The sequence below is a fragment of the Peromyscus leucopus genome, chromosome 1, assembly GCF_004664715.2.
Source record: "Peromyscus leucopus breed LL Stock chromosome 1, UCI_PerLeu_2.1, whole genome shotgun sequence".
Classification (NCBI taxonomy): Eukaryota; Metazoa; Chordata; class Mammalia; order Rodentia; family Cricetidae; genus Peromyscus; species Peromyscus leucopus.
In genome coordinates this window covers 140718594-140744201 of record NC_051063.1, presented here as the reverse complement: position 1 = coordinate 140744201, position 25608 = coordinate 140718594, and positions in this window count along the sequence as shown.

Sequence of the window (25608 nt, the reverse complement as noted above, 5' to 3'; positions counted from 1 at the left end):
TTACAGAACTGCACTGTGATGTCTGCATGCAGTGTGGGTACAGAGCTGCACAGTGATGTTTGCATGCAGTGTGGGTACAGAGCTGCACTGTGATGTTTGCATGCAGTGTGGGTACAGAGCTGCACCATGATGCTTGTGTGCAGTGTAGATGATACAGCAGAGCTGACCTAACTTCCTCACCTCAGATATTTACCTTATTTTGGATGAGAACATTTGAAACCCACTCCTCTGGCAATACTGAAATGGGCAGTATTTGATTATTACTATTGATCTAAAAATCAAAAATTCTTTTTGCCTGCTTGAGGCTTTGTGCCCAAGGACTATCAACGCCCAATTTTCTTCATACCTTAGCCTCTGGTCACCACTGTTTGGCTCTTTTTTAAAAATAATTGATTTATTTTTATTTTATGTACATAGGTGTTTTGCCTGCAGGTATGTCTGTATGAGGGCATCGGATGCTCTAGAACAAGAGTTACAGACAGCTATGAGCTGCCATGTGGGTGTTGGGAAGTGAACCTGGGTCCTCTGGAAGAGTAGCCAGTGCTCTTCACCTCTGAGCCGTCTGTCCAGCCCTGATTTGGCTCTTTGTGTGTGTGTGTGTGTGTGTGTGTGTGTGTGTGTGTGTGTGTGTGTGTGTGTGTGTATGTGTGTGTGTGTGTGTATGTGTGTGTGTGTGTGTGTGTGTGTGTGTGTATGTGTGTGTGTGTGTGTGTTTTGAGACAGGGTTTCTCTGTATAGCTTTGTGCCTTTCCTGGATCTTGCTCTGTAGATCAGGCTGGCCTGGAACTTGTAGCGGTAACGCCCGCATTACCGATACCCATTTACCATGTCTGAGCGAAGGGCTGCGGATTAAAAAATAGAGACAAGAGACAGTGGGTCATTCGTATGATTGGATGTCGAATGCCGTTTATTGAAAGAGGGAAGAAACCTTAAATACAGGCTTACAGCACAAATGGAGGAACCCCCAGAGGGCAGAAGTTCGCTACTAATGGTCTACATTCCAGACCCAATGTTCTACATTCTTGCATCTAAGTTGTTAACGCCCAATATGCAGGATACACAAACAAGGAACTTCCCTTAAGCATTCAGAAGGGTGGATACCGGCAGGGAATCTGAATAGGGAGGACATCTGATCAAGGTCAGCAAGCAAGGCCGCAGCCACTCACAGTCGGGGGCCAGGGCCCGTGGCGCCCACAGGAACTCACAAAGATCCACCTGCCTCTGCCTCCCCAGTGCTGGGATTAAAGGCATGTGCCACCACTGCCCGGCTGGCTCTTTTTTAACATAAACTTTGCTATAAATAACTTGCAAATATAAAAACATCATGAGTGAAATTAACTAGAAGCAAAGTCTATACATCTCAATTAAATTGCATACTGTTTGAAAAGCCATTCTGAAGCCGTGGAGCTTCACATTGGACTTTACCCCTCCACTGTTAAATGTATTTTTATGCGCTCATCCACCACCAACCCTCCAAAAATCCACAACAGAGCTAGAACTAGAAAACCAATTAGCTTTATAGCCTCTTTCATAACTCATGCCCATCACTTACATTCCATCCTTTCCCATCTCCTAGCATTTAGCTCTCCTTGTTCTCTTTCCTACATGTTATATTATATCCATATGTACATTTGTTTACATATATATGTATATATTATGGGATAGGTTCTTTATATAAAAAATAATGTGGAGGTTTTTTTTCTTTCTGAGGTCGTGTATCCTCACTTAATAATACATATTCTAAGTCCATCCATTTTCCTAAAATTTTCATAATTATAGTTTCCTTTAGAGCTGAATAGCATTCCATTTTATATGCATACAAGTTTTTCACTGTATGTTATCTGTTGATGGACAGCTCAAGGAGAGAACATTTCGGGGAGGAGTGTAGACAAATTTCTAAATGGTCTTATTAAATAAGAAACACAGAGCCAAATACAGGAGTAATAGCAGAAGAGATCAGAGAAATAGCAAATAGCCACCTAACTAACCTTAGCGTACCACCTCAACGTAGTTTCCCAAGACAGAGCTTCTTCCTATCTAACCTGTGCTTTTATTGCCTTCCTGTTCTGCCTTCTCATTGGCTCTAAGCCCAGCCACATCACTTCCTCATCACTGCCTGTCTATACAGACCTCCAGGTCTCTATGGTTGGTACTGGGAATAAAGGCATGTGTCACCACGCTTGGCTGTGTCCTTGACCACACAGAGACTCTGCCTGCCATGTGATAGGATTAAGGGTGTGTGCTACCACTACCTGACTTCTGTTTATGGCTCGCTATGACCTCTGATCTCCAGGCAAACTTTATTTATTAACATACAAATAAAATTACATTTCATCACAAATAAAATATCACCACAGAGGAGGATGCCGTACTCTAGGTAAGAATGGGCATGGACAGTCTGGGCTCGTGGATGTCATAGACAGCTGGAGTTTGATGTGGTGGTTTGTGTAAGTGGAGAAAGGATGCCAGAGTCACATTTTCAGCATTTCCCTGTCAGCATTTGGGAAGTATTGAAGGTTTCAGGAAGAAAGCGATATAAGTGGATTGAATCACCAGGTACATGAAGAAGACATTCCTGAGAGATATTATCTAGGTTGATGGATGGACATATCGAATGGTCTAGACAGCTGTTTCCAACTCCTTAGTCGATCCTTTCAACATCTGATTTGAAGTCTGAGGAAAAACAACAATACATCTATTTCAGTCCCAAGTGCCCCCTTTTGGACTTTGAGAATGTGTAAGATAAATAGTAAAGGGGGAAATAAAACACCAGAGGGGAGGGAGAGGTCGAAGAAAACGGTTCCAAGATCCACCTGCCGAAGTGACTCTCACATAGGAGTAAAAGTTAAGACTTTGGAAACAGGATTCCTCACTTGCCCCCTGGTCCTCTGAAATGCTCTCCCTAAGGCCAAAGGCCGCATCCAGTGGCCTGCACTGCCACCTGCAGGCTAAGGTTGGAACTAGTGATTGGAAGTGCTTATCCTCAGCGGATCATCGCTCTGCTGGATTTACATCTCGCGTCTTTGTGTGTACACTTAATCTTAGCCTTTAAGTTGCCATTTTTTCGGAAACCTTAACTTGTAATCTTCCCCACGCTTTGTTTTTTACATGGCAACAAATCAGAATAAGTCATGGACTTGTCAGTCTAAGTGACAGAGTCCAACCCTTCATCTTGGTGATAAGTGAAGGTAAGTCTCACAAGTATTGTCATCTTAGACTCGCCATATTTATTTTGAATATTGTAGAAATGGCCTGATCCTACAGAGACAGTTCCTTCTAGTGGAAAAAAAACCACCACTCTTTCCTTGAATCTTTACTACCATCCCCATCCCCTACCCCACCCTGTCTTCCTGGAATCTCAGCTCTCTGTTGCTTTACAGCTATTAGATTTGAGAGATGTTTCTTGTCTTTCTGGGTCTTGCCTTCTTCATCTGGAATACCACTTACAAGAATTAAGGGAATGGTATGCAAAGTCCTTGAGCAGAGCTCAGCTGGCCCATGGAAAGACTAAGCAGTAACTATTCCATCCAAATTAACACCTCACGGAAAGTGAGCGGCTCCTGTTGCCCTCTGAGCAAGAAGCGCCCAGATGGAAACAATGTTCTCAGAACAGGCTATTGAATCCCAAATATGTGTGCGCAGATTAATCCCTGGAAATTATGCCACCTACTGCTGAGAGGTTTGATAGTAACCAAAAGCAGGCAAGCTCAGACAGAATTCATGGGGGCACTTATTTGAAATGTACCTATTTATGGATGTTTAAGGTCCTACGTTGACCCCAGCTACCCTTGCCCACTGTAATTCAAAATCTCCTGACATCCAGCTACACTGTTTTATCTATGCCCTTCAAGCCACCCAGTCCAGCTTCTGCCTTGTTCTCATATACTTGGAGTGCAGGGCTCAGTCTTTTAAGCACAACTGCTTCGCGGGTATTTAAGGCGGCTGCACCTGAATGAAGCAGGAAATGACAGTGATAACAGGTACCGCGACAATGGCTGCCTACTGGATGCTGTGTGCCCGTTCTCCCTAGCAATCATAGGATAAAATAAAGCTGGCGTTGAGGGGCAGTTCCTCTAATTGCTACAGCGGGATGCCAGCAGTCTGGACTTGAAGCCTGGGTTAGCTCTGCAGGAGACCAGCTCTAAGGAGAATGGGAGGAGACACAGCCGGGGAGATGCTCAGAAGTGGTTTTTGTTTGCTGAATGGGCACCATTTGAATTTTGTACCCCCCTCCTTTCCTTCAATGCTGTGAAAATATAAAGTTTAAGTTCCTAAGACAGACCTAAAAAAAAAAGAAACAGCCAGCAAAGGGAAATAAAACCACACCTAGCCCTGATGGCTGCCACATTCATGCAGGCACACCTCATAGAAACATAAATGCACACACACATATATATGTACATATATATATGTGTGTGTGTAAATATATATGTATATATTTTGATAAATATCTGTATATTTGTACATTTGTGTATATATGTACACGTGTGTATACACACACTTTTTAGATGTATACAGTGAATTAATTTCTTGGTTGATATTCTTTTCCAATTTTTAATTTATATTCCTGTGTGGTATGTACATGTGGATGATGCACAGGTTGCACATGCATGTAAAGGCCAGAGGTTGATGGTATCAGGTATATTTGTCTACCACTCTCCACCTTAAATTTTGAGACAGGGTCTCTCAGTGAATCCAGGATTCACTAGTTCAGCTAAACTAGCTAGCCAGTGAGCTCAGGAGGCTCATCCTGTCTCCACAGTCCCAGTACAGGAATTGCGGACATGCACCACCTACGATACCCAGCTTTGTTTGTGAGTGCTGGAATTCAAACTCATGTCCATGCGGTTTTTCTGATTTCTGGCTTGGAAGACACATCATGAAGGAGTTCTAAATCTAGAGGTGTGTCTCTTTTCCCCCTGAGTTGCACCACTGACAACTACGAGTCATCAGATACTTGAGTCCATTTGGCTAAAGGCTAATTTACCTCTTTATTCTCTCTGTGGAAAGCATGTTAAAACTCTAATGATATTAGAGGAGACTAAAGACTGTGCTGTGAAAAACAGGTAGATAAAAGTACTTAGCTGAATAGTAAGCAGGCAGGTAGTAAACATATGTCACTTTCTGGATTTGGGGGAAGTTTGAGATATTTGTCAAGTGAAATAAATGTGTATTCTGTTGTGATTTATTTTTCACTATGAACAAATATTTTGAAATTGATTTTGTATTTATGTTTGAGATTTTAGGAAATCTTGCATTTTATATACTCGCTTTTCTCATTTTAAAACTATGTGTCTCTGTTTGGATATGTGCACAAGAGCCCTTGGAGGCCAAAGTTATTGGAGTTCTCTGAAGCTGGAGTTACAAGTGGTTGTGAGTCACCTGATGTGAGTTCTTGGAACCAAACTCTGGTCCTCTGCAAGAGTTGTAAATGCTCTTCATCACTGAGCCATCTCTCCAACCTGTTGCAGGTCTTTTAGCTTGTGTATCCCCCCCCCCGCCATGTGAATTATGACAATAAAAACAGACATATAGTCCTGGAAGAATGTCTAGGAGTTATGTGAACACTTAAGGTGGCTGTAACATGAATTGCTAAAAGGTGTTACTAATAAAAAAAATATATGGAGCCAGATATTGAGGTGAAAGCTCAAAAATCAGAGAACCAGAACAAGCCAGCCATGTTCTTACCTCTATGAAATCCTCAGCCTCAAGAGAGAGACTTCCTACTTACTCACGCCTTATATACCTTTCTGTGCCCTGTCATCTTCCTTCCTTCCTTCCTAGTGCTGGGATTAAAGGCATGTGCCACCATGCCTGGCTCTGTTCCCAGTGTGACCTTGAACTCACAGGATCTCTGCCTCCTGAATGCTAGGATTAATGGCGTGTGCTACCACTGTCTGACCTTCATGTTTAATATAGTGGCTGGCTTTGTCCTCTGATCCACAGGTAGTTAGTTAGCTTTCCTTGAACTAATGTGGAATTGTATAAGCATAAGAAGAAAAAAATAGGCAACTGCCACTTTATTAAAGTGACATTAAAAAAAAAACAACTTTTGTATGGTAAAAGATGACTTCAAGAAAGTCAATAGAAAATAACAGAGTTTGCAAAATATGTGTGCAACCCATAGAGCAGAGTGTGAACTCAACAAAGGATCTTTAGAGTGGGGAGCTTGGAATGCAAAGCATTGAGGAAAATGAAATCCCACAGTCTATGATGATGCAACATTCTCTCAAGCCTGCATGGCAACCCAGAAAGTGAATTTTAGCTAGTACAGCATTTGCCACATAGACACCAATGTCAGATAACAAAGTCAAAAACAAACCCAGAATGACCGAAAGACCCATTCACATGGAAACATTGGATACACTGCAAATAACGTAGGTGTTAAAAAGTTTGTATTGAAAGTTAAGCAACTCTTTAGAATCACATAATAATAGTAATAATAGCTCATTACTGAAGTCGTGGAATGCAGGCGTAAGTGGAGCATCAAGTGTTTATAGAAAAAAGACAAAAGACAGAATGAATGAGCTAAGCACATCAAGAAAATGCTTAAATAGAATATTGCATGTGGGCCAGTGAGATGGCACAGTGGGTAAAGACGCTTGCTGCCAAGTCTGATGACATGAGTTCAATCCCGAGAACCCCCTTGTTAGAAAAGAACTCCCTCAAGTTGTCCTCTTTCCTTGCCATATGCCTCTGTGACATTCACATTTATTGCCCCATCTCTAACTCACATACACAATTAATAAATGTAATTTTGAAACATATAAAAAAAGAAACATACCTAAAACATACCTAAAAAAGACAGGAGAAAGAGTAGAAAGACAAGTTACTCTTGTAGAAAACACTTAAAAGCCCAAAGCAAACAAGTCACTATGAACCTGCACAAATCAAAGATGCTTGCTTAATTTGCGTTGATTATGAAAATGAAAATTCTGATACTATTGAGCAGGAAAGTTCGTGAAAAAATTATACTAGTAACCAAAGAGAGGGCTTAATTAGAGAAATCATGTAGTTATAAAGAAATTATAAACTATGCATGACTACATGCCAATTTATTAAAAACTGAGATATTCTCTAGAAATTATTAGTTATATTTATCTGATTATCTACTTATAACTTGCCAAATATGTAATTCTATGAGAAAGAGAGTTGATCTTTAGCCATTAAAAATGTAAATAATAAAAGTTTATCCCTTACATTGACTTCTGGATGAGAAGTTTTGGTTCCTACTTTCCAAACATGCATTACCCATTTCTCATTTGCATGTAGTATTTCTAGGGACAGAGAAAAGAAGGAAAACTCCCTAGGTCATTTTATTACCAGGACAATAACACTGACACTAAAACAGAAAGAGAGAGATCTGCACAAGGGAAGGTGCCCTGTGACCTTTCACGGAAGTCCCAAACATCAGCTGACAAGCAGGAGCTACTACTGTGGTGTTATCTGTGTGACCAGGGTAGACTCATCAGAGAGCCCATGGGTGATTTAACAGAGAAAAGAAAGAAAACCCTAAAAGTGATTCAAAGTTTTAATGAATTAAAGAGTAAAATCTACATACGTGCGCACAAGTGGATATAAATAGGTATTTGATAAAACTGACAGCCATTCAAGGTTACTTTCACATGTCTGTGTGCATGCACACACACACACACACACACACACACACACACACACACACAGAGAGAGAGAGAGAGAGAAACATACACACACAGACACACAGATACACAAACAAGTATATGTTCACTATGTTCACAGACATATATACACACACAGACATGCACTCACAGTACAAAAGTACTTTTAGGTCCATGGGCCTTCTTGATGCCATGCAGCTCAGGTGGGCAAAAGACACCCATAGGGCAGCCTGGGTCCTCATGGTTTGGGCTGACTGAAGACATCCTCGGGCAGGTGCCACAAGGTACCAGGCAGGAGCATGCATTATGATGAGCAAGTTTATGGTGGAGAAATGGGAGAGAAAGAGTTGGGGAATGGTTTGTCTGCTGTAGTAGGAGGCAGATCTGAAGAAGCAAGGGCTGTGAGGAATGGTCTGATGTTGGTGGCCTTCATGTCACATGGGACAGGGTGATGTCCAGGCCTGGGCTGCTGCCTAGGGCCATGTCTGGGTCCATAGGCCTACCACAGTCTTGGTCTTTGTTGACGTCCATGACCCGTGTTGCCACCAATGTTATGGGAATGCCTAGCATCTGGGCCACCATTTGTGGCCATTTTGGTGTCTGAGGGCTGTGCTGCTACCAGGGCCATGATGATGTGAGTGGGCTTTGCTGCCACTGGGGGATATGATGACATCCAGGCCCAGGCTGATGCCAAGGGCCATGTCTGAGTCAGTGGTCCTGCAGCAGCCAGGGTCTGTGTTGATGTCCATGGCTTCAGTAACCACTTATGGCAGTATGGATGACTGGAGTGTGGTCAGAGTCCATGTTGGTGTCTGAGGAACCCACTGCCTCCAGGGTCACACTAATCTAGAAGGCCTGAGCTGCAGCATACAGCCATCTCTGGGTCTATGGCCCTACTGCACTCAGGGTCTGAGTCGATGTCTGTGGCTCCTGTTACCCCCAAGGGCTGTGCAGATGCCCAGGGTCTGAACAACCACCTGAGACCATGTTGGTGTAGGAGGACCTTGCCATTGCTGGAGCCATACTGATCTGGGTGGCCCAAGCTGCCACCGAGGCCATGTCTGGGACCATGTTCCTGCTGTAGCTGGCTGGGGTCTGTGATGATGTCTGTTCATAGCCAGTGTTGCCACAGGGAGTTAATGGGAACCATGTATGTTAAAATCGGAGGGTCAATGCTGAGCCGGCTACACCCCCCCACTGGCCTTGAGATAGCTATTCCTGCCCCCTTACTGGACACTACAGCAGGAGAGCTGGCCCCATTGGCATAGACCTAGGAAAGCTAGCTCTGCCCTCTCCTGAAGGAGACTCTGTCCTAGCGGCACAGATCGACTAGCTCATCTACCACCCTGGGCCTTGTGTTGGCCCACTCCAGCATCTACCCTATCTGTGACCTGCTGGAGTTCTGGAAGGAACTGGCCCAGTAGAATCATAGCCACCAAATCCCCATGACTCAAGGCAGCAGCGCTGTGTCCAAGAGGCGTTTCGGTGAGGGTCCAGTGATGGTGGTGTGCCAGAGGCCTTTAACCAGACCTATGAACATTGGCCATGGACATTTTGTGGGTAGGGTTGATTGGACCAAGGGGTGTACTGTGTGATGCACCACAGCTCCCAACGCCACTGGGAGAATGAAGAGGTGTGGGCAAGTCGGAAGATCAAGGTCGGGTTTTGTTTGCTTGCTTGCTTGCTTGTTTTCTATATTTTGTTTTGAACTGATTTGGGGGGAGGGTTCTTTTGGGGGAAGATGCTGCAAGGGCAAGGGAAGGATATGGAGGGACTGAAAGGTGAGCAGGATTGGGGTGCAGGATGTGAAATTCCCAAAGAATCAGTGGGAAATGATGTTATAAAAAAGCACTTTTATATGCATATACATATACTCACACATATACTTATACATATACATATAAAAGCTATCTAACTCAATTTTATAAAAATCTTTATACTTAATAACGTGGTGTAGAGCCATTCCTTTTCAAGTTAGATACAATGTACAGATCACCTCCAAGACTAGTGACAATCATCAAACACATTAGAAATTGCTCATATATATACATATATATACACTAGATTCATAGAGGAGCAAAAATCTTTACTAATTAATATAAAAGACAATAAACAAGTTCTTAGGTTGAAAGCCATGTATGTGTGAAGGTGTCAGTTAATTTTGAATCGATATGTCAATTGGGAGAAACTCTAAGGAAAACTACCAATATATTTGTACTACTTGAAACACTCATTTAAAAATATATTTAAAAGATAAGGCCCAAAGGAGAGCCCCAATAATTTTGAATGAGAAGTACAAGAACTGACCTCGTTTGACCCTGGCCCTTGCTGTGAGGTGGTGCTGAGAAGGTCACACGTGTTCACAGGTACACGGCACAGGGAAGACAATTAAAGGCAGAGTCTCGGGGACTGGGGCTGTCACTGTTGGATTTTGTAGAAGTAAATGCATGTAAAACATAGCAAAACCATAGATCACAGAGTTTCCACACTTTCTAGGCTTACCACACTATGGCATTCTCAGTAATTTTTTTTTTATGGCATTACAAGCTGTAAGGCAAACCCTCTCTTTGTGAAGTAGTTAGAATGCAACAAAAGTGAATGTACTTTCAAACACATTTGAGAGAGCGGAGTACAGTGAGCAAAAGGAGAAGAAATAGAGCTGGGGTGGGGGGCAGGCAGCGACTCTTCTTTTCCAGATGAGCAAGTGGTGTGACAATTCTGCCTTGCATGTTTTGAAATGGCGGGAAAGAGGCTTTTGAATGTCCTCAGCGCAGAGCAGCAATAAACATGTGAGTGTAGATGAGCTTTTCATTTACTCTCACTAGATCATATAACTTGTCTCTGAATCCAAACGTCACCCGTGTCCACTGATGCATATCTTATAATGTGCGTAGTTATTGACTGTCCATCAACAGTGGAAAGGAAACAAAATCAGACAGAAAGAGTGAAGGAAAAGCACAGAGAACCAGCTGCCACTGCTGTCTCCGGCCAGCCCCTCGCACTGCCGTGTTCAAGTGTAAAACAGGACTCAGAGGTATATAGATAACACAATTGGGGCTTTTCTTTCATTTTCATTTTTACTTTTGGGGGGAGATCACAAGGTTGCGGGGCACAGACATGGATGGACATCAGGGTCCATGATGTGAAAATTCCCAAAGAATCAATAAAAATATTTAAAAAATTTTTTTTTTAAAAAAAAGCCACCTTGTGGTGGTTGTGAGTTCAAGGCCAGCCTGGTCTACAGAGTGAGTTCCAGGACATCCAGGGATACACAGAGAAACCCTGTCTCAAAAAACAAAACAAATGAACAAACAACAAACAACAAAAACCAGGACCCACAGTCTCAATGCAAATAATCTCTCAAAAGGAAGACACAATCCAAAGAGGGGGATGAAATTTTTGTACCTGAAATCAAACCAATTGGTGTTGGAGTGGGCTTCCTTTTATTTCAGTGTTTTGTGCTCATGAGTAGCATGTTTAGACAGGCATCAGGGAAAATACCCACAACGGTTCTATGCCACTTAAGGATCATGATCAGAATTTCACTGGGGAAATTCTGTTTTCACCTTTGCTTTTCCATGTACTATACAAGTTGACCTAAATAACTAAAACGACTTAAATTACTGACCAGTCAGAATGATCTTCCACCTAGTTAGGATGCCAGACAATGCCTTTGTTCACTGTGGTGACAAAGCTGTATGAATGGACAGGTGAGCTTCCAAAGGGAAGACAACTTGTCTCTGGCGAAGGAAAGTTCACACAAGTGTAACCTGTTAATAAAGAAAATGCCAGGCTCAAGGCCCGACCCTGCTGTTCTGGAATGTTAGGGCTGTGTGGGAAGAAGGTTCTATTGCAGCTATTCTCAACCTGTGAGTCGTGACCCCTTTGGGAGTAATATCCCAGATATCCTCCATATCAGATATATGCATTATAATTCATAGCAGAAGCAAAATTACAGTTAGGAAGTAGCAACGAAGTAACCCTATGGTTAGGGTCTCCACAACATGAACTGTTTTAAAGGGTCACAGCATTAGGAAGGCTGAAAACCACTGGGTTATTGATCATCAAATACCCTGATCCACAAAGAGCCCTGTCAAATCTTAAGTAAGATGAGAGGGGACATAAAGGCACTGTGCTCTGCTTTACATAAAGCAAACTATCATTATTTTATAGATGAAATCTAGAATTGGGGCACAACTCGCCCTCATTTTTTTTCATTTCTTCATTGTTATCTTCTCAAGATTATTTAAACTGGATTTTAATTATGAACAATCTATATTTTACAGAAAGCACATTCCTCCCAGAGAAGAACCTTTAATAGTGTGAAAGATTAAATAACACGCCAAGATGTCAAGTAGAGCTGGATGGGACACTTCCGTCTTGTAATTCCAGCATTCGGAGATCGAGGCAAGAGGACCGGGAATTTAGTGCTATTCTTGGCTACCTAGCAAGTTCAAGACCAGCCTAGATAGATGAGACCCTGTTTCAGTCCTCCAGACTTTCATCCCACAGAGAAGCCAAGTGGTAGCAGGTGTCAATCAGATGTCAAAAAGGTTTGACTTATAGTCACTGGCAGGTGTGTTTTTTCAGGGTGTCTGCTTAGAGGGCAAACATAACCAAAACAAGAACAGATCTGTGGAGAAATGCTCAGGAATTTGTCATCACTCAAAGCTAGAGCTCAGCCCGAGGCTGAGTTTAATATTAATCTTGATAGAGGCATGCTTGCACTTGGACAGAGAATAAGAGAAATGCACCAAGGATTTCTTGAACATATGGTTTAAAAAAAATCCATTTTTCTAGGGGTTATTTTTCTTCTCCAATAAATGATTAGGAAAAAGAGAGAGAGAAAAGCTTCAAATTGGTGTCAAGCTCTTTCTTCCCACCATTTGGGATTATCTGGAAGATAAATATGTCTGTTTATAACATATCATTTCTGATGAAGTTGAGAAGATGGAGTGGAGAAACACAGTGAGCAGGCAGGGGCTGGCAAGAATTGAGCGGTAGTTTTTACAGTGGGGTTTGTCGGGCGATAACAAGCTGCCAATGTATTCTTCCGGATTGAATTTGATACACAAGCTGAGCACAGTCCTTAAGCAATTATACGAGAAAAGAAATGTTACAAAATGATAACCCATCTCTGTGTCCTGCCTGTGGGTTACAGGTAACCACAATTTTCTCATTTGTTCACAAAATGCACCATACTGTGAAGTAGGAATCATTGTCACATTTGGGGGCTTGTGTTAAATTACAGCTGTGCAAATTAGATTAGTGGGTTATATATCCTTATGGCCACAGTGGTTGGCAGAAGCTTTCTCTGGGTATTCATACAACCTACAGACCTCATAGACTGTGGCTTCAGTGTGGCATTTCAAAACCATGCATTTTGAGTACTGAACTGAATCATTCAGGTTAATTTAAGACATGATGTATTATTTCCTTTCAACCTCACTGCTAATTCTCACTAGCATAGTCTCAGCCCCAATTTTATTGGTTGGGTTTAAGTCTGTCACACCTCATTGCTGTGCACAGGACAGGTGACTGCATGCTTCAGACAAAACCAGCCATTCAGTCTTGGTGAACTTCTAACAATAATTTGAAAAGAGGACAGTGGGAAAAATAGATGTATAATTCTGTGCTCCCTTCTGGATTGTATTTTTGTTACTATTAGTGCCCCTCTGAAAGATACCCGCTCATTCTGCTCTGATGAGGCACTTGACAGGTGACAATACACAGAACAGCTTCAATCTGCTGCTCCCAATGCAGGAAAGAGGTGACATAGGCTTTTTTCCATGACGATAATTTTTTACCACAGTTTTACAAAAAGTCTGCCTTTTGTCTACATGAATGTTTGCAGTGCACTTGTTATCTTTAACTATCTGCCATGTAAAGTATCTCTAGCAAAGTCCTTCGCATCTTTTAAAAAATCTAGCCTTTAAAAAAAATAAAAATAAAAATAAAAAGCTGGGTGGTGGTGGCACACGCCTTTAATCCCAGCACTCGGGAGGCAGAGGCAGGCGGATCTCTATGAGTTCGAGGCCAGCCTGGACTACCAAGTGAGTCCCAGGAAAGGCGCAAAGCTACACAGAGAAACCCTGTCTCGAACCGCCCCCCCCAAAAAAAAAAATCTAGCCTTTAAATAGAGTGAGGCTATATATTTTCCCAACCAAGTCTCAATGTTTTTATTATTCCATTTAGTTTTTAATCATCATTTCCAGACTGATCACAGGACTTCACTTAAGGAAAAGATATTGTTTGGTTCATCATTATCCTCCACACCAAATTCTTTGGAAGTTAAAAGGATTTTTAAGAAATGTTCGCTGAGGTCTGCCTTAAGTAAGCCCATCGTGCCAATGGCCAAATTTGTTATACATGCATTTACTCTTCTGCCCGAGGTTATGTCATTCCAGTCCAGATGTGTCTTATCACAAACACCACCGACATAATGTGCAATAGGCTGCATCATGCAGCAGAGCAACAGGCTCCCTCACATCTAGAATATTATCATGCTTAAGGACCACAGCACATGCCATGTGACATTGTCTAGTGAGCTCCTTTATGCACTCTTAAACATATTTATATATATCCTAGATGCAAAGAATGGATGTTCAGGAAGGGAATTCATTGAGTTCTTTCTAATTTCTATAAGAAACAGAACTAAAATTATGAGCAGTGGGGTGGTAAGAAGACAGGAGTTTCACTTCTAGCACAGAAATTAGGGAGCAAGATGTACCAGCATTAGTGAAAGGAATGTTCCTCACAGCTACTATGGTAACCTGAATTACTTCTTTTGTCATACCCCCAAATTTCTCTCAATTTGGGCGATGCTCTGAAGCTAATTTAGTATTAAGTTCATCATATGCAAGGTGAAAATCCCATCCAGAGCTTTTCCCTCTTCTGCTCCTGTCTTAAGACAAAAGTCACAAGAATAGAATAGGAAAAACAACCACTTAGCTCTTGCTACAGTCATCTCTATAACCAGGCAAGTTCTTTGTCCCCACCTCTTCTGTTTACTGTGGTAGATATCCATGCAGTCTATTCCAAGAGATCTACACATGGTCTTCAGGGTGGCTGTGGGCACTGAGCGCCCCCACTTACATGTTACATGCCCAGATGGCACTTTAATTGTACCCATGTTCCCCAGACTGACAGACCAGACCCTTGGGATGGGCTTGGAACATTTAGGACATGAGCATAATTCTTTTGTCTCAGCTGATTCTCTGTCTAAAATTGGCTGAAAGACAATCTTGGAACTGCAAATTTCAGTGACAGGTTTGTCCTTTTGTGAAGGAATCCATTACTGTTAACCCAGATGATTATCTGAAACATAGAACATTACAGGGGCAGGGTGATGAAAAATGGGCAAGAAAGAATTCCATAGATGTGTGGTTTAGGAATTAAGATACATGTATGCCCATGCCCTGATGCAACCATTCACTCTCTGCAAAGCCTTTGCCAGCCACTCATTGGATTCAAAGAGCAAACAATAGAAAGGGGATATACTGTAAAGACACAGCTGTCCAAATGTCTATTTTCCTCTCAGTCAAATTCATATAAGGGATTTAGAGCCAAGCAGCAGAGTGCAGACATGCAGCTCGGTCTAGGCAGCAAGACTTGCTTTGTGGCAGGTCATTAGTTCTTGCAAAGTGCCAATGTTTGAGTTAAAAATCTATCTGCTCATCCCTAACAGCCTTTTCTAACTCAGAAGTTTTGTTATCTACTTATATAAATCATAATAAGCTCATAATATAAGTTTAAAGAGTCAACACCAAAAACATCCATTTTGGGCCGGGCAGTGGTGGCGCACGCCTTTAATCCCAGCACTCGGGAGGCAGAGCCAGGCAGATCTCTGTGAGTTCGAGGCCAGCGTGGGCTACCAAGTGAGCTCCAGGAAAGGCGCAAAGCTATGCAGAGAAACCCTGTCTCGAAAAAAACCAAAAAAAAAAAACCAAAAAAAAAAAAAAAAAACCCATCCATTTATACTCATAATCAATATAAAGAAAAATCTTAAAAACACAGAGCAGTGGTCACTGCAGACAGGCATTTCTTACTGTTGTTCACTGAGGCACCTTTTCTTTCCTTGCCTCTTTCTCTTCCTGCCCCTGCACCAGCCTAAATCACCTGCAGTTCTTACCTGCCCTTGTTTTAGGAAAGTCATGTTAGCATAAGATCACACCTTCCAGAATTTTCCTTGATGTAATATATATGTATAAATTATGCACATACATCTGCAAACTCACAGATTTTTGTTTATATCCAGATATCTTCATCTTTCTTTTCACACTTAAGATCTCAAAATAAACCCTCAGAGTCATGTGACATCGTTACTAGTTTTAAATGGCTACAGACTGACTCACGGGGTCTATGCATTGTAGCTCATTAAGTTACAATACTACTGAAATATATTTACATTTCTTTTCAGTTTTCCTCCCAAAGACAATGTATCATGACTAGCCTAGCTCAGGTTGCATAGCAACCACTCAGAAAAAGCAATTACTTACTTCCACATTCCAAATGGGGAAGCTACAGCTAGGAAGTTATCTAATATGCAAATAATCACACCATCAGTCCAGTTTGACTCCAATGCCTTCTTTTTCATCAGACTACATGACACTATTTTGAGCATCACTATTCACTTTTTGAAATTTTGGGGTTCTATCTAGAAATATGTGTGACTGAAGTCAACGAGTACAGGAAGTACCTATTAAAATGAAATACAGTTTGGGGATTTAAGAAAAGATGGTTTTTCATATTTCTTAATATGGTTGTTGCTAAAATAATTATTGTTTATTAAAAATGTGAATCTTTAAGGCAAATTTAATGAAGTACCATTTCAAAGAAACAACTTCCAGGATGGGATACTTCAAACTGTCTGGTGATATGTAAGGAACATTAGGATTTTGGGTTGTGAGCAGATGTATCAGATTAAACAGAGATAAACCTCCCACTGTCTGCTGTGGATAAATAACACTTGGGAACCATAAACAATAAATGAGCAGAGATGGACTGATGAGATTCCTGGGGAGAGTGACACAGACAAGAGAGATCATATTGATCTTAACTTTTCTCAGTTAACCATGGAGGGAGATAGAGACCACACACAGGAAGTGATTGCCTTGTGGGAGTAAAGGCAGAAGTTGGATTTTCAAGCTTTCATACCGTCTGTGATCTAAAAGGCAATGTCCCATATAAAGCCTGAATTAATTCACCTCATTTATTGACTGATGTTTTTTAAGTGAAACATGGTAAAGTGGATCCAAAGATGAGTGAGCTGCAGCATCCGGTAGGCCTTCGGTGCAGCAAAAATTTCTGCAGCTGCATTGGTAGGAAGACAAGAATAGAGTGCATGAAGATGTTCAGTTGATGCACCAAAAGGCCAGGCACATGGAACAAAGTCTACAAACTCATTAAAATGGCCACACTTTAGTAGGTTGAAAAGAAGCACCAAACTTGAATGTGTCAAACCCAAGCACTAGGATCAAACACTAATCAGATGACAGTGACCCACTGGGTCTGTCTTTTTCCCAGGGGACATTCAGCACTGAGAGGAAGATGTGTTATCCACACCTACCAAACTGTGTATCTACAGTGTTGTGGAGCCAGTGAACATGAGTAAAAATGAAGTACTAGGTAGCTGATCACTGAGAAGGTATTCCTTAGAAGGTCATAGTTGAAAAGACCCATAAGAGACACAGATACTTGATGAAGATGTTTTAAAGGTGGATAAAAAAAGAGAAAATGAACAGAGAATGGGAATCTGTAAATTACAAGTGAGAAAAATATCCCACCTGGTAGTGGAAAATGAAGTTGGAGGTTTAGACAATTAGGCCAGGTGATTAGTGGACTGAAAAACAGGCCAGCAACAACATCAAAACTGAAAGGTGGAAAGAAAAAGGTGAAAGCCAGAAATCCTAACAGCCCTGGTATCAGTGTGCAACCAGCATAGGATAGAAAAGGGGTATTAAATATGAAGAAGGCAGAAGAAGGACACTCTAGGAAACACTAAAGCGTATCCCAGGGCAAAGGAAGATATTAAAAAGAAAGAAAATTCAATCTCAGAGACGAGCAAATAACACAAACAGCATAAATATTGTATTAGTTACTTTACATGTCGCTCAGACAAATTCCCTGACAGAAGAACTTGGGGAAGGAAGAATGCATTCTGACTGGCCGTTGGAGGGCCAGTCCTTCATGGTGGAGAAGTCAGGGAGGCAGGAGGCTGAGGCAGCTGCTCACACCCCATCCATCATCAGGAAGCAAAGAGAAATGGATACTCACACCAAGCCCACATTTTCCTTTATTTCCATTCCAAGACTCCAGACCACACAACAGTGCCACCCACAGTTAGGATGTGCTTTCCCAACTCAGTTGGAATAATCTAAGAAATCGCTCACAGGCATGCTCAGAGAGGCTGGTCTCCTGGGTGATTATAGATTTTGTGAAGCTGGCAATCAACATTAACCACCCCATATATACTGAAATTAAAGTATTCATCTTTTCAAGGGCAGTCTGCTGTTAAAGGTAATAGCAGTGTCCTGTGGCAGATGCTGACACACACAGAAGTGCATTTTATAAAGACAGTTACAGCTAAGTGGTGGGGAGTATCAGTGTACTGTTACAGTTTCTTCTGCTACGGGTGAAGGAGAGGGGCAGGTTTACTGAAAATCAGACCACAGGTGCATAAAAAAAGTATTACAATAAACTCTAAACGACACCCAAGTAACAAAAGCGAGGGCTGGAGACAGCCTGCTGTGGAAGGGGCCACAACGCCATCACGAAATTAAATCAACACAACAGAAAGCAGAACAATAAAAAGGCATTCAAAAACACAGAAAACAAACACCAGCCTAGCAGATTTAAGAACTGAGCATACCATTCAGTGGTAGAGAACTTGCCTACCACGAGAAAAGACTCAGCCCTGAGAGAAGAGCAGCTGACCAATTCAATCACCCATATCAATAATAGTGTTGAACGTAAGAGGCTTAAAGATTTTGATTGCTCATAAGACATGATAACATTTGGTTTAGAATAAGACAAGATCTAAATAGATTCTACCTCTAAAGAAACACCTAGCTAGATTTCAGAACAAATACCCTGTCAGGTTTATTATTATTATTATTATTATTATTATTATTATTATTAAGAGGTTGATTTGATGATTATAAATGTTTCTGTACCTAATGGAGAATAAAAATATTGAAGTGAAAACTGACAGAATTAAGAGAAAAAAGACACCAAAAAGTCTCTAACTATTCAGATTTTCTTCCCTCCCCTTCCCTTATCCCCTCCCCTTTCTCCTTCCTTCTCCTCCTCTCCCCTCCCCTCTTCTCTCCTGTCTCCTTCCCTTCCCCCTCTCTTCTCCCCTCCTCTGCTCTGCCTATCTCTCCCCTGCTCTCCCCACCTCTCCCCTGCTCTCCCCTGATCTCCCCACCTCTCCCCTGATCTCCCCCTTTCGTGCTATGCTTTCCTCCTCCCACCCCCCCACCCCACCCTCGCCCCATCTCCTTCCCTCCCCCTCTCCCTCTCACACACACACCCTTGCTCACACGTCATCACCGTTCAGTGGTAGGACAAGCAGACAGAAAATTAGTAAACACATAGAAGATGAACAATTTTGTGAACTGGTCTCATCTATTTGACCTAATTTATAAAGAATTGTCTCAAAGACTGGCTGGCTCATATTTTTATGTTCTTACCAAGTATCCATGGAGATTTCACAAAGACCTCCTATATTCTGGGCCACGAAACAAATCTCAATTTATATAAAAGGATTCAAGACCTCCAAAGCCCATTACTTTGTCACAATGGAATTTAATCAGTAATCAATAGCAGAACATACTTGAAAGGCTCTGCATATTTGGAAATGAAGCTGCACACTTGTATATAAGCTATAGCATAAGAGAAAGGAAATGAAAAGGAATTGGAAAAGTGTTTTGAACTGAAAGAAAATAGCAATGCCATTTCTGTTCCCAGCACTGAATGCAAAGAGCTCTGAACGGAACAAAGGCCCAATCAGTGGCTGCACTTCAACCCTTAAGGGGACTGGGTGTGATAGGTGATTTCCATGCTGGGACACATGCACATCTCCGAGCTAAGGGACAATCTTCCCACAGAGTGTCTGGAGCACTGATTCTGGGACATGTACCCCTATGCCAAAATACAGAAATATGCAATCCCTTCATGAAAATCATTTTGTACTTCTTTATAACATATGCATACATCCTCTCATGCACTTTAAAGCATGTCTAGATTATCACTAACAATACATGCAATGTCAGTTCTATATAAATAATGGTTACACTTTTTGTTTAGAGACTAATGGCAGGAAGAAAACATCTGTGCATGTTCCCATCTTTGGTTCGTGAAATCTGTAGATGTGGATCCCATGGATATGCTTGGTATAAAAGACCCTGTAATAATAAAATGGAGGGATACTTCTGACCAATCGCTGTGGGCTTAGTGTGTAAATCGCATCATGGGAACAACTCCTGGAGGATTCCTTCTTACAGGAGCATTGAAGGATTGAACCTTCAGGAACCCAACGAAGTTCACACAGGGAAAAGCCAGTAAAGGTGCCTATGACTGTGAATGGGAAGAAAAATCGAGAATGGCAGTATATTAGGCAAGGAGGCATGTATCAGAGTGATGGCCAACTCCTTCATTAAACTATCTCCTCCTTGTTTTACACTGAATAAGGAAATCACAAGTTGCTCCTGTCCAATCAGAAAGAAAGAGTCATTATATCCTAGGATTCTCTCCCCGATCCTCAAAACCACTGCCAGCTACAACTACCATGTAGCATGGGTAGTCCACAAACATTTTCCCCCAGTGGCTGCTTTATGACCTCCTGTTTATGATACTTAACCAGTAAGGGAAATTTTAAGGGAAAAATCAATCCCATTGTCCATGACTCACTTCATCCATCAACTGGGCATGATTTGGACTGATTCAACCTTAATGACATTTCTAGGCCTGGTTTACACAAAAGAAGCTCCCCATAAGAAAAACCCCTCAGCTAATAGTCTCTAACCTTCCCCGGGGCAGTCCTCACTTACAAAATCAAGTGTCACTCAGAGTATGCTTTCATTTTCTCAACACTTACCCTTGCTGGCCCATTGTGCTTGTCTCCAAAGTCCTTTACCAATGAGACAAAGGAAGGATTCCTACTGCTCCTGCCAACATCTCCTACAATCTAATCATTGTGAAATACACTTGCAGGATATCTCTTAGCAAAGCCCTACATTCTGGGGAAAATGGTGCTTGGCCCTGCTTTAGCTGGAGAAAAATGCAAAACAATAAGAGAGAAGCAAATCTGTGACGTGGAGAAACACCTGTGAATAGCACGGCTTGGCTATCAGGTTCACTGAAAGATTGTAAGACTGGTAAAGGCTTCCCTATTGTTGGCACTTAGCCACACTCCATGAAGGTCCCATGTGGGAACAGTGGATTACAGCGGGATAAAGCTTCCAAACATTGCCTCCCTGAGGGAGAGGACTGAGGGAAGCCCAAAGCCAGAAAGAAGTACAGTAGAGGGCTGTGCAGGTAACTGTGTGCCATAGCACATAGAGTAGCTGGTCTCCCAGCCATGCAAGAGTTAAATCTTTACAATAAAAATACACCCTACTTCTCTCAGTCTCTGTTACCTGAGGCAACATGCCCTGCTTTCAACAGCTGGAAGATTTGCCAAAAGGCGTGCCGAAGCAAAGACTTTAAAGACAAAGGTACAGACTCAAGACACTGAATGTCCAAAGAGGATTGTATACGTTAGGAACGTCAGTGGGAAAATCAGGCAACAGTATGAGAAAAGACAAACTATGTCAGCAGAGGTACAACATTCTAAGAGTCAAGGGAAATGTTACAAATAACGTTTTAAAATTTATTACAAAAAAAGAGAAGAAAGCGTTGGAGGGTCTCACTGGGAGACTGGATACAGCTGAAGAGAGATGCAGTAAATAGGAAGGTGAGTCCAAAAAGACGTCTGAAACAGAAATGTGAGAAGAGGGAGGGAGGGAGGGGGGGGACGACCAAGGATGATGTGGCAATTTACAAAGATTAGAGTGACTCAGCAAGGTTAAAGGAATGAACCCAGCAGAATCAATATTTGAGATACAGGATAAATATTTGAGATGTAGTCACCGAGTACTTTCCAAAATTAAGGGCATATCAAGTGAGAGATTCAGAAAAGTTGAAGAACATCAACAGGCATAAAGACTCAAATCTTGGAGCTGGATACAGCAAGTTCCCTGTGGAATATCAAAGACACAAAGACATTTTTAAATAAGTCAATGAAACCAGGCAGTGGTGGCACACATCTTTAATCTCGGCACTTGGGAGGCAGAGGCAGGAAGATCTCTATGAGTTCAAGGCCAGCCTGGTCTACAGAGTGAGTTCCAGAACAGGCTCCAAAGCTACACAAAGAAACCCTGTCTCGAAAACAATAAAAATAAAAGGAGTCAATGAAAATTTACTTTATCAGTAGAGGATCATAGACAAACAAAACAAAACAAACAAAAATAAAACAGGAAACTTCTTATCAGCAGCCAGGCAACCAGGAACAGAATGAAGTAAGATATTTTATAGGTTTAAAGAAAATTGTAGTAACCTAGAACTTTATATCCAGGGATACTGACTCTCAAAATTCATGGAGAAATACAAAAGATAATAAATCTGAACTTGATGATGAATTTGTTCTGCAAGAGACATTCAAATGGAAATATCTCAAACACAAATGTAAGTAAATGGACAAGTATTTTTCAGTGACAAGAAAAATGAACTAGTAGAGATCATCAGAGGAGAAACAAAGATACATAAAATATTTTAACTTTTTTACACATTTAATAAAGCAGTAATAATAATAATTTACAACATATGAATTAATTAAATGAATGGCAGGGATATCACATGGGATAGATTAGGGGTATTCTTTCATAAGGATGATACTGTACCACAAATAAAACAATACATTGCTGTTTAGAAGAGGCCTTAGAGTGGCATAAATGTATAGTTCAAACCTGAGAATCATTATATTTTTTCAAATGCAGTATAATTAATAGACTGATGGAATATAGAAAATGGAATCATATAAAAGACACGTAAAATCGGAGAAGTCAGAACAACAGGAAAACAGAATGAGAATACAGCAAGGAGAAAACAGAAGCATAGTAGATAGCTTTTGTGGTTTGAATGTGAACTGTCTCCCAGAAAGCCATGTGTTAATGGTTGGCTACCAAACACGGGGCTTCGGAGAAGTGCATGATCACACAGGTTTTTACTGTCCTAATAAAGTAGTCCACTGAACTTGGAAGTCAATGGCATCCTTGGGAGGTGTTACAAACTGGAGATTGGAGCCTGGTTCGAGGAAGTGGTCCGTCCCTGCCCCCCCCCCCCCCCCCCCCCCCCCCCCCCGCCATGGGTGGCTTTAAAGATGTATCTCTTTTTGTTTGTTTGTTTTATTTTGTTTTTGTTTTTCAAGACAAGGTTTCTCTTTGTAGCTTTGGAGCCTGCCCTGGAACTCACTTTGTAGACCAGGCTGGCCTCGAACTCACAGAAATCCGCCTGGCTCTGCCTCCCTGAGTGCTAGGATTAAAGGCATGTGATACCACCGCCCGGCTTAAGGATGTAGCTTGTCTAGCCCTTTCTAGTTTTCTTTGCTTCCGGATAGCAGGGAGGTGAGCCACTTTCTTCTGCCCTGCCCTTCCTTCAACCTTGCCACGGACCTAAGAGCAATGGAGCCAGACAACTATAGCCTGAAATGTCTGGAACCACAAGACTAAATAAACCTTTCCTCTTTTTAAATTACTTCTCTCGAGTATTCTGTCACAGCAATGGAAATGAGAATAACACATTAGTGCTCTACCATGTCAATTATTACCATAAACTTGAAAAGTCTACATAACAGCATATAAAAGACAGAAATGGTTAAATTGAGTAAAAAATAAAACCTATAATAAACTCACTTTAAGTATGATGATGCAGAGAGATTAAAGTAAGGTGATGGGTAAATACATGCAAGGAAAACATCACTCCAAAGGAAGCTAGAAGGGCGTATGTTAAGTACATATTAGGTCACACTTAAATCAACTGTCATAACACAGAGGGCTAGATAATTCCCTAATATTTAAATGGCATCAACATGTTTGTATATAACATGCATCAGAGAAAAGGGAATGAATGAGCACAGGATGGTGACAAGATGCAAGATACACACACAAGCAGGTTGCTTTCCATATTCCAGCAATAAGCAACTGAGTGTGAAATATAACAAAACACACGTTGAAAACAAGAGCCAAAGCGCAATACTTAGGTATGAGTCTAGACAGTATAAATGGTCTCCAGCTGGAGCTCTAAAACACCGAGGAAAAGTTACAGCCCATGTAAACAAAAGGAGCAGTATTATGTGCTCAGGTACCGGAAGACAAGGGCTTGTTTGGTGTTCTGAGGCTGTGTTGTGTGTTTGCAGTTCTTACATGTTCCCGGTGGACGGACCCTTTGTCCGTGCAAGGCATGCTTTGTCCCTCCTGTACTAATTTTGGGGAAACTGTTTTGTTTCATACACATGGAATTTTCCTGTTTGACTTCACTAGACTTTTTCTTTTCGTTTCCCTTCTTTGTGCATTTTCAACGTTTGCACTGTATGTCACAATTAATATTGTAAATGGGTTAAAATCTCACTTGAATTAATACCGAGTCAATCTCTTTTGTCACACAAAAACTCTACTCATGTATCTTCTCTGTACCTGTATATTGCTATATCCACAAACGATATGAGATATCATTCTACATTGTGCAATAACTGCTCTCTAAGGTGATTGTTTCGTTTATGTGAATTTTGGTAATCTAAAGGCATGAGACCTTGAAACCCAAAATACATTGATACCGAGTTTTTACATCCATCTGTTATCTTCCTCCATGTGGTATGTTTGCTTTTTTGTTATTTTCACCTTTTTGCTATTGGTTTGCCACATGGGCTCAGCTTCCTATCTAGGGCCCTTTCACCACAGTGTGGACTTCTTTAGCAATTCTTATGAGACAGGTTTATAAAGTGATGGAATCCATTAGGTTTGATTTATTGGGGGATGTATTAACGTCTTCTTAAAAAAATAAAAGTATTTTTTAATAAAAGTGTTTCATTAGTTCTGAGTAATGTTGAGAGTTTGGGAGCCAAAAATGTTCTTAAAAACTGAAACTTCTTGCTATGTTTTTCTTTTGGTCTCTCTAGTTTAACATCATTGCCCAGAGTGATCTTGAAGAGGCATTTTCTGGATTTTCATTAGATCTAAATCCAACAGATTGGACATCTTCTGCATGCCCTTTCTGATAGGCTTGACAGCAAAATCATTTTCAGCAGAACATTCCAGATGGGCTTTTCTTTGGGGGATGTATTTGTTAGGATTCAGGTTTTCCATAAAGAGATTGGCAGATACAGTTGGCACTGCGCTTCCACTGTCTGTGGCTTCCAGAGCAGCTGCTGGGTCATTGCTTTCTTTTGCTTTTCAGGTGCTTCTTCAACAGACTCTTCTTCCTCATTTGCTTCTTGTCCCTCTTCATCTTCCTCCTTGGCCATGCTCTTAGAGTCCACAGCAGTGACTTTTGCAATAGCTTTCTTCCCTTCGCCTGGTGTGGTCTCCACAGTGTCTCCTTTGAGGTCAGCCTCTTCCTACCCCCATCATCATCTTCACCCTCACCATCATCATCTTCCTCACTTGGGTCCTCTGATGCAGGAGTGGCAGCCTCTTCTTTCACTACTGCTGGCTCAGACCTCTCCTTGTCTTTGTCTTCACCCTGCTCCTCTTCACTGCCATCTTTACCCTCCTCTTCCTTCTCACTACCTTCCTTCCTGGCATTCTTGCCATACTTTTGCTCCTTGGCTGGACCGACCATTTTCTTTTTCGCCTGGCATTACTGCCAATGCCTTTGCTGGCGTGGCTGTCTTCTTGCCAGGTGTTGTGGCTAATTTCACTGATGTAATTATCTT